This window comes from Kogia breviceps, chromosome 3 (assembly GCF_026419965.1).
Source record: "Kogia breviceps isolate mKogBre1 chromosome 3, mKogBre1 haplotype 1, whole genome shotgun sequence".
Classification (NCBI taxonomy): domain Eukaryota; kingdom Metazoa; phylum Chordata; class Mammalia; order Artiodactyla; family Physeteridae; genus Kogia; species Kogia breviceps.
The window spans coordinates 44,073,170-44,084,605 of record NC_081312.1 but is presented as its reverse complement, the minus strand read 5'-3'; the positions used below and the strand labels follow the sequence as shown (position 1 = coordinate 44,084,605).

Below are 11,436 nucleotides of genomic sequence, written 5' to 3'. Positions count from 1 at the left end.
TTACATCTAATTACAGTTTCTGCTTAAATTAACAGGACAGATATGACAGCAAAAACTTCTTCAGACTAACTAGTAGGGAGATCTTTAGCTGACACAGCTTATGAAGTAGTTGGCTTGCAGCAAAGTAATGTCAATTTTAAAAAGTAATTTAGAATTCATATGATTCCATTCAACAATTTGCAGCAGCCCGAGAAAAATATGGGGGAGGGGGCAGCTGAGGAAGCAGGCAGGAGCTCCCACCATTTCAGAAAGAAAAATAGATTATCTTACAGAGTCAACAATTTTAGACAGATTAGGTTATTTTACACAGCACCATTATCAGCTAATAAGTGGTGAAGCTGATGTTGAAACCTGACAGTTGAACTTCAGAGCCCTTGTTTTTAACCTTGACTGCCTCCAAGGATATCTAAAGCCCTAACTCATGTTGAAAATGCCACTAACAATGAAAGGGGATTCTGTGTCTAATACTGGTTTGATGACAGTTTTACTGGTCTTCTTTCTGACTAGTCAACTTTATGCTGTGGGATCCAAGATGAATTGACCCTTCAGAACTCTACAAATCCCTAGAAGGGGTCACTAAGTAGCCTACAGAGTTCATTCACTGTTAAAATTGGCCTCCAGCCAACAAAAGGTAGGCTGCCCTAGAGAAGGGACATCCCAGCAGATGCCCAGGGTTCATAGAATTTGCCTCCAAAGTGCCTTCTTGCCTGTTTTATACTTGAGAGCACTTTCAGTGCTCTAGACCTATCCTATCTACCTAACCTGCAAATTCCAACCTTTGTCTTTGCAACCTGGGCTCTGATTACCATCTCTCTTTACCTTGATCAAACAACCTGGCAAACAGTGACTTTGGCACAGGGCAGCCCGAGAGCCATACACTGCCCCATGGACAGCTTTCACCTGGAACAGACCAACCCTGCAATTACTAACAGACATATGGTGGATTGGGATGCTTGTTTCACTTGGAGTCTAGAGAATGACAAGGAGGGACCCAGTCTTGTTCTTTGTGAAAGTACCTACTAAAAATAAAGTTTGAAAAAGGTGTTGTAGGGTTTCACAGCATGCTAGATATAAGTATAGATATATAAGATACGTAGATGCAATATATGGATATATATGCAAACATGCATATATATTTCCATGAGGAATATACCTCATTTAAAAATTGTATTTTAAAATGAAGCAATTAAATTAAGTTCTTAATTGCTCAGCCTAATTCCTGATGTGAGGACAGGAAGTCCCTCATTTAAAGGTATAATTCTGGAGCCTAAATCATAAGAGTCAGAATCATAAAGCTTCTTGTCTACAACTAACTGACCTTTTTATTTTTTATCTGACATAATCTTCTACAGTTCAGAATAAAAAATTTATTCCAAGAAGCCTCTAGATCAGAGGTCAGCAAACCACAGCCCATGGGCCAAATTCTAGCCCATTGCCTGTTTTTGTAAATAAAGTTTTATTGGAACACAGCCACACTTATTTGTTTACATACTGTCTACAGCTACTTTCACTCTACAGTGGCTGAGTTAAGTACTTGTGACAGAAATTACACGACCAGCTAAGGGAAAAACTCTGTTTCCCTTTTCTACTCATAACACTTCTGACACCACTTCCCCACACCAACCAGTTCTCCAACTCTCCAAACACCAACTGGGTGTACCACAATTCAGTTCTATCACTAACTACCCAGAGTTAGTGCAGACCCCTGGGTTAAGGGCCCAGTCTCAGGAGACTTCCATCACTTCAGATGTCAATCACAAGTCTCAGGTTCTTGCCTATGCTTCTGACCAACAGGTTATAAATTGGGGGTTCCTGCAAACCCTTCCTCAAGTTTGACAACTTGCTATAATGGCTCATAGAACTCAGAGAAACACTTAGATCTATTAGTTTATTATATAATAAAGGATACAGATAACAGCTAGATAAAGAGGTATATAGGGTGAGGTCTGAAAGGTCTCAAGCGCAGGAGCTTCTGTCTTCATGAAGTTGAGGCGTAACACCCTCCCAGCTTGTGGGTGTGTTCACCAACACGGAAACTCTCCAAATCCTGTAGTTTAGAGATTTTTATGGAGTTTTCATCGTTTAGGTGTGATCGAGTATTAACTCCATTTCCAGCCCCAGAGGATGGAGGGTGGGGCTGAAAGTTCCAAGCTTCTAATCATGGCTTGGTCTTTCTGGTGATCAGCCCCTATCCTGAAGCTATCTAGAGGCACACAGCCACTGGCTAACTCATTAGCATACAAAAAGACACTCTTACCACTCCAGGGATTCCAAGGATCTTCGAAGCTCTTGTATCAGGAACTTGAGTCAAAGACCAAATATTAGAACAAAGGATGCTCCTAGCACCTCTATCATTCAGGAAATTACAAAGGTTGTAGGAGCTCTCTGCCAGGAAATGGTACAAAGACCAAATATATTTCTTATCATACCACACCCGCAAGACCTGAGATATATGCTTTATGACCCTTCTGACCCTTTACAGAAAGAGTTTGATGACCCCCTGGCCTAGATGAATAACAAAAGACAGCTTATATGAATAGTTCTGCAACAACAAAAACATAGCCTCTTGATAGGTCCACTCTAAGACTAACAATAACACCATTACTGATGTCTGAATTCAGGACAGAGTGTTCCAAAGAGCTAATTTTTTAATTCATACACTTCACATTCAAATCATTAAAAACCCAACCTTGAACTTAAATACCAAGACATTTTTGCCAGTTACTTTCTCCAGGGGGTACTCAAGTTATAAAATAAAATCATCATTCTTTATTCACACAATCTCAGACTAGAATGAGTACATATTTGCCTGGTTGACTTAAATAATGAAGAATAACTGAAAAAAGTGCAACTCACAGGATTAATATAAGATCTCCATTTCTTTGGATGTAAAGAAAAAAGAGTTGGGGAAACAGTGATAAAGTTTTATTTCTCGTTAGAGGGAAAAAAATACTGCTTCCAACTAATTTAAATAATTATTTAAATAGCATTTGACTGTGTAATAATGAGATAGGTCTGTAAGTTAGTGGTTTCTAACCTTCTAAAATCTCTTCTAAACACAAAAAATAATTGTAAAACATGCACAATGAACCAAATAAACACACTTTTACCTGTGAACTTAAGGAGGACGTAAAGGGAGCTTCCCAAGCTCACACTGTACCAGAGGTGAAGCAGCAGAGCAAGGGAAGTTAATAAAGTATGTGCTGGATTCATGACTATATATAAAAAACCATCTCCAAAACCTTGGGCACATGTATTAAAACTGTTCTCTTCTGATGAAAAAAACCCCAAAAACAGTTGTCCTTTTTGAGTCTGGTTCTCATTTTGTTCATTTTAGTCACTTTTCAAAAGGTGTTTGTTTTATTGATGCTAGACTATTGTTTGGATTACTCTTTTGGTTGAGGGGAAGGAGAACAAAGTTTGCAGCATCTCAGGTATATAACTGCCACACTAACACTCATTGTTTCAAGGGAGGTAGAAAAGGGTTTGGGCTGGACATCTCAAGAACTGACCTGAGTCTCATCCCCACTTCTGTCAAAGCTGTGTGATTTTAGACCTGCCTACTCTGAAAAATGTAGATCATGAAAAGAAGTCCCAACCTATCAGAATGCAAAACTGCAGGAATAAAATGAGGTAGAAGATAAAGAATAACTCTTAAAACATTAAAGATTTAATAAACATTAACTTTTTCTCCCAGGGGTATACTATCTGTATTTTCAATTCAAGTCATCAAACATAAATTGAACATCTTCTTACCTCAAGTGTACCAATCTTAATATAGAAAGCCCCAATTAGTTTGGATGTATCAAGATATGCAATTGACTCCTGTTTTCTCCCAGTCCTCATTCTCAAATAGGGCTGGTTAAAGTTCTAACCTTCTGTGGGGAGAGGCTGAGGCTTCAGGGGAAAACACTGGGAAGCTGGGAAGCAGAGAGTGGGACCTCATAACCGTATATCCTCCCAGCCCAATCTCCCACCATTGGGTCAATTCAAGGAAAGGTAATTATCTGGAAAATTTTTGGAATTGTTATCATAGTCTTGTTAGTCCCAGAGAGCTACAAGACCCAGAATTATCCCAATTGATATATAAGCCAGAGTGAAATATCGCCACAGGTGGTGCCAACCAAAGTTGGGAAAGGGATGGATTTGGATGGTTCATTTTTACCCAGAACCCAGCAGCTAGTTGAACAAGCTTGCCCTGGCCATTTCCTTGGAACACTGTGACTCACATCTCAGCCAGTTTATTTTTTCAGTCCTCATTTGTCACTTTATGATGAGTAATGATGACAAAAATTAGCTTAATAAAATGGGAGTGAAAGTCAAAGATCACTGGCTCTCCCCTGAAGTATTTGGTGGTGAGAAAAATGAAAGAATCTAGCATATTGGTTTTAATGGTAAAGCTTTGGTGAAGGGCTCATTGCTACACAGTAGAATCTTGAATTTGTGACCAAATGAAGAGGGGATCTTATTTAATATGGACCTATCTCAGTGAATCCTAGAGTTGAATAACAGAAACCACCATTAAATTTGTAGGTCTTGAATGAGGCTTTTCAATTAGAACCTTCTGAGAAACAAACTTTTAGGGCTCAAGACCAAAAACAAGATAAGTAAAATATTTTTCCCATGTCTCCCTAATGTTACTACTCAGATATTAAAAAACCATAGTGATCATAAGCAAAACAAGAAAATATATGATACTGGCTAGTGGTAAAAAATTTACTCAGACCTCCAGCACATTTTGAAAGCAGAAACTGACACAAAACCCTACTTAGAGAGTGAGTATGACCAACAGTCCCTCAGATAGCCACTCCAGTAGGTAAAGAAAAAAACGATAGAAATGGAAATTTTAGCCTTCAGCTCATTGGTACTATCCTCCTTCAGGCCACCAATATGTGTTATGATCAAAGGAAAGGCAATTTAAATTTGTTGGGCAGAATTTTTTTCCCCAGCCTATGGGCAAGGCTGTTTTATATGCTTGACCCTCTCTAGTCCCAAAACTATTTATGGTCAGATATCACCAAACGTGTGAAGAGCCACAGAACAAAATTACGTTTCTTTTAACCAAGGGTAGGGGAAATAAGTTAATTTCATGCTATTTCTTGAGGTCAGATAACAAAATGCACATTTACCCAGGAAGAGAAATCATACACTTTTCTTCCCAAAATTGTTCGGCCTGAAAGTAAAGGCAGCTGAATCCAGGAAGTTGATGAAGCAAAGCTCTGAGAGAGCAGTTATCCAGATGGAGAACCCAATGCCAGCCAGTCAGGCTGCTTTCAGAGCACAGGGCCATAGATAATGGCTCCTTCACTGGGTGACTACAATAAGCTACCTAAGAGAAGCACCTGAAGATCGTCATTTCTACTTCCAATGAAGTAGAACCCAGGAGAGAACACAGGTGGTCACAGCTTCCTAGGTAGCTGCCTTCTACATCAGTGGTTCTCAAACTTTAATGAATCAGAATCACCTGGAGGGCTTCTTCTAACACAGATTGCTGGGTCTCACCCCCAGAGTTTCTAATTCAGAAGATCTGGGGTGGAGCTGATGATTTATCTGCATTTTTAACAAGTTCCCCTGGTGATGCTGCTGCTGGTGGTCGGGGGATCACACAGTGAGAACCACTGTCCTAGATCAAGACAAGGACAGCCTAGAACAGGAAAGGATAAACAAGCCCCAATATTTCCTACTGAATTGTATTTGCATAGCAGATTCCATCATACGACACTGATGAACAACCACAAGTCCTATCAATAAAGTTCTTAGAGAGTGTCTTGGATTGATGTTATAGGAGATTCTCAAAACCCCAAGGAATTACAGACCACAAAGGGGCTCTTTAAAGGGCTTAGAGATTGGTGGACCCAAAGATAAAATGATAATCTTGAGAGGAAACTCTGGTCCTGTACCTTCAAAGCCACGTGGCTCACTCTGATTATCACAAACTGAAGAGCCCTACCCAAGGTCAAATCCACCAACCCAACAGTCCATACAAATCTCTCTGATGTCAGATTCTGGGGCAGAGCACCCAATGAGTGATGTGCCCAGAGGCTGGTGATGATGACTCTTGAGCCGTGGCTTCAGGAAGGCCAGAGGATGATCTCAGCACATTTTTTTCTGAAATGATCCATAGACCAAGAGCAGATGTCTTAAAAATATCCCCCAATAATCCATCCCCTTTCATCCTATCTTGAAGAGCTTTAACGGGCCCTCCCTGTGAGAGGGCCATGGAAGGGGAAAAAATCCTTTACACAGCATGTTATATAGTTTACAAAGCAATTTTCATATGTATTGTCACTCAATGCTCATAATTCTGCCAGTGTATTAGCATCGTTCCCATCTTACAGATGAGGAAAAGGAAATCAACAAGATTTGCCCAAGGTCAAAGACTTGAGATTCAAACCCAGGATGCACAACTTCAGTGCATGATACCACACTGCCTCTCAGAGGCTGTGGATTAGAGGTAATGTAGCAGCCCTGGAAAATGTTCTAAACAAAAGTCAGGAGGCTAACCAACAAAACTAATTAAAATTCTTCATGCCAAGTAAAGTGACAAGTGAACGGGTCAAGGGGCAAGCTGTTTGGCTAGCAAATGATGGAGAAGCAAACTAAAGCAAGATAAAATTGGATTGGTGTTTTAAAAAAGGACATTTACACAGTGATTTTACAATAACAAAATATGACTTATTTCTCTGAGGGCACACTTCAAGGTTCTTATATAAACTGTCTTGAGGGATCCTTAAGCAAACACCTCACTTACCACTACTCCCATAGATATTTTAATACTCAATTTTGTGCTAGTTTTTATTTTAGGATTTTCCAGGTAGAATCAGTACTACAGGAATTAAAAGTGCTTTGTTAGAGGTGGTCAATTTCCGAAACCCAGGGATGTTGAGAATGCTTGTTAAGATCGTTTTTAAATATGTATTCATGAACATGCACTTTTCTCATAAACTCACTCTCTTCCTCGCTTCTTATCTTTCTCATGTCCTGGGTCAGAGCCAGCCCTAGGCAAAATTGACAAATAGAAGTTTATTTTCAGCGCCACCTCCTCATTCCTAATCTCCATTCTCCCCATCTTCCTGTAAAAACCCCAGGTACTCTTCCTACCTCCCTTTGCCCAAGGATTCAGTTTTCTTTCCTTCCCAATCAAAATCTGCCCTCCAGAAAGGATATGATCAAATTTTTCACACTCTAGACCAGTGACTGCCAACTTTGGCTGCACATTTAAAATCACCTTTCATTTTTAAAAAACATATACTAATGCCTAGGCCTTACCCTAGACCAACTGAATCAGAATCTCTGACAATGAAGCCCTGGCTTCAGTATTTAAAAAACAAAACTAAAAAAACCTCCAAGTGATTCTAACAGACATTAATGGGGAGGCTTATTGCATTTTCTGGAGATAGTTGTATTTTATACCAAATAACAAAGCCTAAATTGTCAGATTTTCAGGCAGGCCACAAGACTGATGCAGAGTAGAGGGAGAACTGGAAAGAGAGAAGAGTCCTCTGTTGAAATTGCCCCCAGCCTCCTATGGTTCTCATCTCCGCTAGTGAGTTTCATGGAATTGGACATTGGAGGGTCCTTCGAACATGTGTATTTGGCTTAGCATTGTTCTGTCTCATGGTCTACTTCTCGGAGACATTGCCCTTTGACTGGTGTTCATGCCTGCACGTAGACCCTTCAGTTATCTCTACTTTGTCTCCAAGCTGTCAGATTATTTTTCTTCTTAGACTCAAGTCAAATACCTGCCCATGATTTCCGGCACTCGGCTAAGGGAGTAAGAGGCCCCAATGTATTCAACATGGTAAATGCTGTGGGACGGTTCCTGGGTCTTCCTGCCTGTAAAGAGACGGACTTAAAATGAAAGAGACGTCTCTTTCTGCACAAGTCTCATGGGGTGGCAATTTGGTAGGATCATCAAGGAAGCTGGGTCTGGTTCTCAGCTTGGTGGGCTCTGCACCACAGTTTTATCATTGCACCTGAGAGTGATCAGGCCTTCATGAGGTGGCTCATACACAAATCGTAATGCCAACATATTCATTTCTATTGAGATCTTTGATTGCCAGATGGACTACTCCTGTTGGCTAGCTTATACCTTAGCTTAGGAAAACTTTCTTACTGAGAATAAAGGTAGAGCAAAGGTACATAACAAAAAAGTGCCTCCACAATATGTTTCCTGAGACCCTACCTAGAAACTCTAGAAAACCAGAGACTCCTATGTTTTAGCCATACTCACTGCCTCTCCTTCTCCTTTCCTTTGAAACAGAGACCTGCTTTCTGTACATTAGATTTGGGGAGTGGCTGAACGATCAATCCAATAGAATACCCTTGTTGAGGAGATATTGCAAAGAGTCAATTACCTGACATCTGATGTAGTTTCCTCAACTAGACCAGTGGTTCTCAAACACTTCTGCACATTAGAATCACCTGCTAGCTTTAAAAAATCCTGAGACCTAGGTCAAACCTAGATCAGTGCCCCTAGGGGTGGGAGCCCATGGCATCAATATATTAGTTCTAAAAATACCACAGAAATGTGTTGCCAGTGAACTCAGGTTATTTTTTAAAACTGCCCCGGGGTGAGTGCAAAGAAAAGTCAACTTTGTGAACCACTGAACTGTATCTGTTAATCCAATTAGCACATCCACATCAGAGTCCCTTCCTCCTCAGACCTGGCTGGAAATAAATCCTTATTCCCTTTTTGTCTGCCATCCTGCTTAGGGGGGTTCAGGGTAAGGAAAGTTTATATTTATATGTCAAAGTCTTTACATACTTTGTTTCATCAGTTCTGGACATGGGCTGCACATCCCAATCCACAGTGCTGAGCCTCCTAAAAATACATATTTCAACTACAACTCTCCTTGGGTGTCCTTAATCAGAAACGCTGAGATTGGGTGCTAGGAATCCGAAGACTTTTTTTTTTTTTTTACTATTTTCTGTATTTTTATGTACGTTTGAATGTTTCCATAATAAAAAGTGAAAAAAAATTTGAGTTCTTCTACAAAAATATGGAACGACATGGCTAACACCATTATGATTTGTATATAATTCATACATGTTACAAGCAAAACAATGTTGCCTTAAAATACTACCATAAGGAGAAAAATGCAAATGGATGAATTCTAAAACATTCCACACATCCACTAGTAGCTACAATTTCCAAATTCAATACATCATTCCTAAGGTAAGTTAAAAGGCAAACACTTTAAAAGGAAGGCCTTAAAAACATACATTTTGCAAAGGATCACCTGCAAGTTTAAGAAGTTAATTCCAAGTTTTCTGAATTTTCAGAACTCATAAAGTCTCACAAATCCTGTGGCTCAGTGCCTTTTCCAGATATTTTCTATGAGCTCATTATTCATATATTCAACAGATACTGAGTTCTTATTAAGTGCTTGGCTCCATGGATATAATGGTGAAGACACAAGCCTTGCCTTCCTGCAGTGGGTCTCCTAGATGGTACAATAGAAGGCCATTACAGAAAAATGTGTTAAGTTTCTAAGCATGGGTATATCTATAAACTTTTATTTTAAAGAGAAATTCTAAGAGTTGGGGTCATCCTGAGACAGCACATTACCTTTGATGATAGAAATAATTTATTTCACATGTGCTGTTGCTACTGTTCTCAATTCTTAATGTGTGGAATGTCACCATTTGAAAACTCTGGTTCAAATGTTATATATTTCATACCAACTGGATAAATAGTAGAACTGGCACAGAGGCGCTATGGCTACCCCTGATGTTTTGACGAGGTAAAGAATATTTCACATTTCAAAGCTTAAAACCTTTCCTATTACACAAAAATCCCAGAGCTTCTTCCCTCTTCCACCTAAAGTCACTTATTTTACCATAAATAAATCCTTTAGAAACCATCATGAGATGCATTATCCTGTATGATGGAATACATCCCTAGATAATACCTGAATGCCTCTAAGTGATTCACTAAGTCTGTCCATCCTAAATGTATCTATTGGTTGGTTTCCCAAAGACCTTCCCACAATACCTTCAGCTCAGCATATGTATCTTTAGAACAAGTTCAATCCGTATGCAGATATTTCAACTGTAGCGCACATGCTGCCATTTTGTCAGGATAATTAGAGCCAGTATAAGTAGTTCTCGTTCTGTAACCTAAAATCTGCTACAAAAGTAGACACCAAGATACCAAAATCTTTCATGCTTAAAGGCAAATGTATTCAGTTCCTTTCCATGAAGAACATAGTAAGGTATCTTATACGCTTATTTCTTTTCCAAATCAAGTTTGGGACAACCTTTGAGGATCCACTCACGCTCCATGGTGAGCCACCTTGTACCATGTTCTGGTAAGTATCTTACATAGGGGGAGAAAGGAATATTCCTGCTGACCTACAGATTAGTCAAGGGGGAGTGTGCTGGGAGAAGGGTCAATGTCCACTGTCTCTTCCGTTGCCGTCAAGGTCATGGTGGGGCTGTTATCCACTTGTACCAGCAGATGCCTACAGAAGCCATTCAGATACGCCATGGCAGGAAGGAAGGCATGGGAGAAGAGGGAGAAGAGGACGAAGAGGAGAGACTTGCTATCCTATGATGGAGTGAAAGGCTGCTGGCTGGAAAAACCAGGAATAAGGAAGTGAAGTCATCCTCTTTAGGATGCCATACCAAGCAGAAAGCCTCCGAAAAATCCACCAGTCACTAGAACATTCTTCTTCACAAACGACACCACCTCCTCTGCTTTGCTTTTGACCTCCGTAGGTATCTGGTTGCTGTTGCGGATCTTCAGCTGCTCCTTGGCTTTCTTCACGTCCTTCTCTACCCGCTGCCAATCCACTTTGATGTAGCCGGTATGGTTGGCGAGCTGCAGCAGGAAAAATCCACCTCCCAGAGCTGTGGCCCCCAACCTTCCAACCTTCTGGAATATGAAACCAGTGCACCATCCAGTGACACCTCCAATTAACAGCTGGGTTGCCACGCTATACTTTTCAGCTGAAGGCCCAGATTCCTGCCCAAACAGCTTGCGCCACCACGGCTGCTTTTTAGCAAGTTCTGCAAGGTCCAGTGACTCAAAATTTCCCTCAAAGTTTCCTTGACTGGTTGCGGCCATTTCAGCGAGCTTGTCTCGCGATGACAGCCGTAGTTGCTCGGTTCGGTACGACGCGGAGTGGCGCGCCGCCGTCGGCACTAGCTGGCTTCCGGCACGGGGGGTAGATGTTTCCATTCCCACCCCGAAGACTTTTAAAACTCTTCAAATGTGTTGATTCAAAACTAACTAGGGTTGAGAATCTCTGAGCCATGGAGATCAACCTGGAACTTGTGACATCTTTTGGCACTTTTAATAGTAATATCCCTCTTTATACAGAGTCAGATTATGGAGTGGACCAACCAGACCAATGTCTGTGGTACCAATATATTAGAAGTGCTAAAAATACCATAAAATGTGTTGCCAGTGAGCTGGGGTCTCTATACATG

At 40.5% G+C, this 11,436-nt stretch overlaps 1 pseudogene; it reads right to left on the bottom strand.

Moving 5' to 3' along the window:
• Positions 1 to 10,161: 10,161 nt before the first annotated feature.
• On the bottom strand, positions 10,162 to 11,193 carry LOC131753778 (FUN14 domain-containing protein 2 pseudogene; annotated as a pseudogene).
• Positions 11,194 to 11,436: the final 243 nt, after the last annotated feature.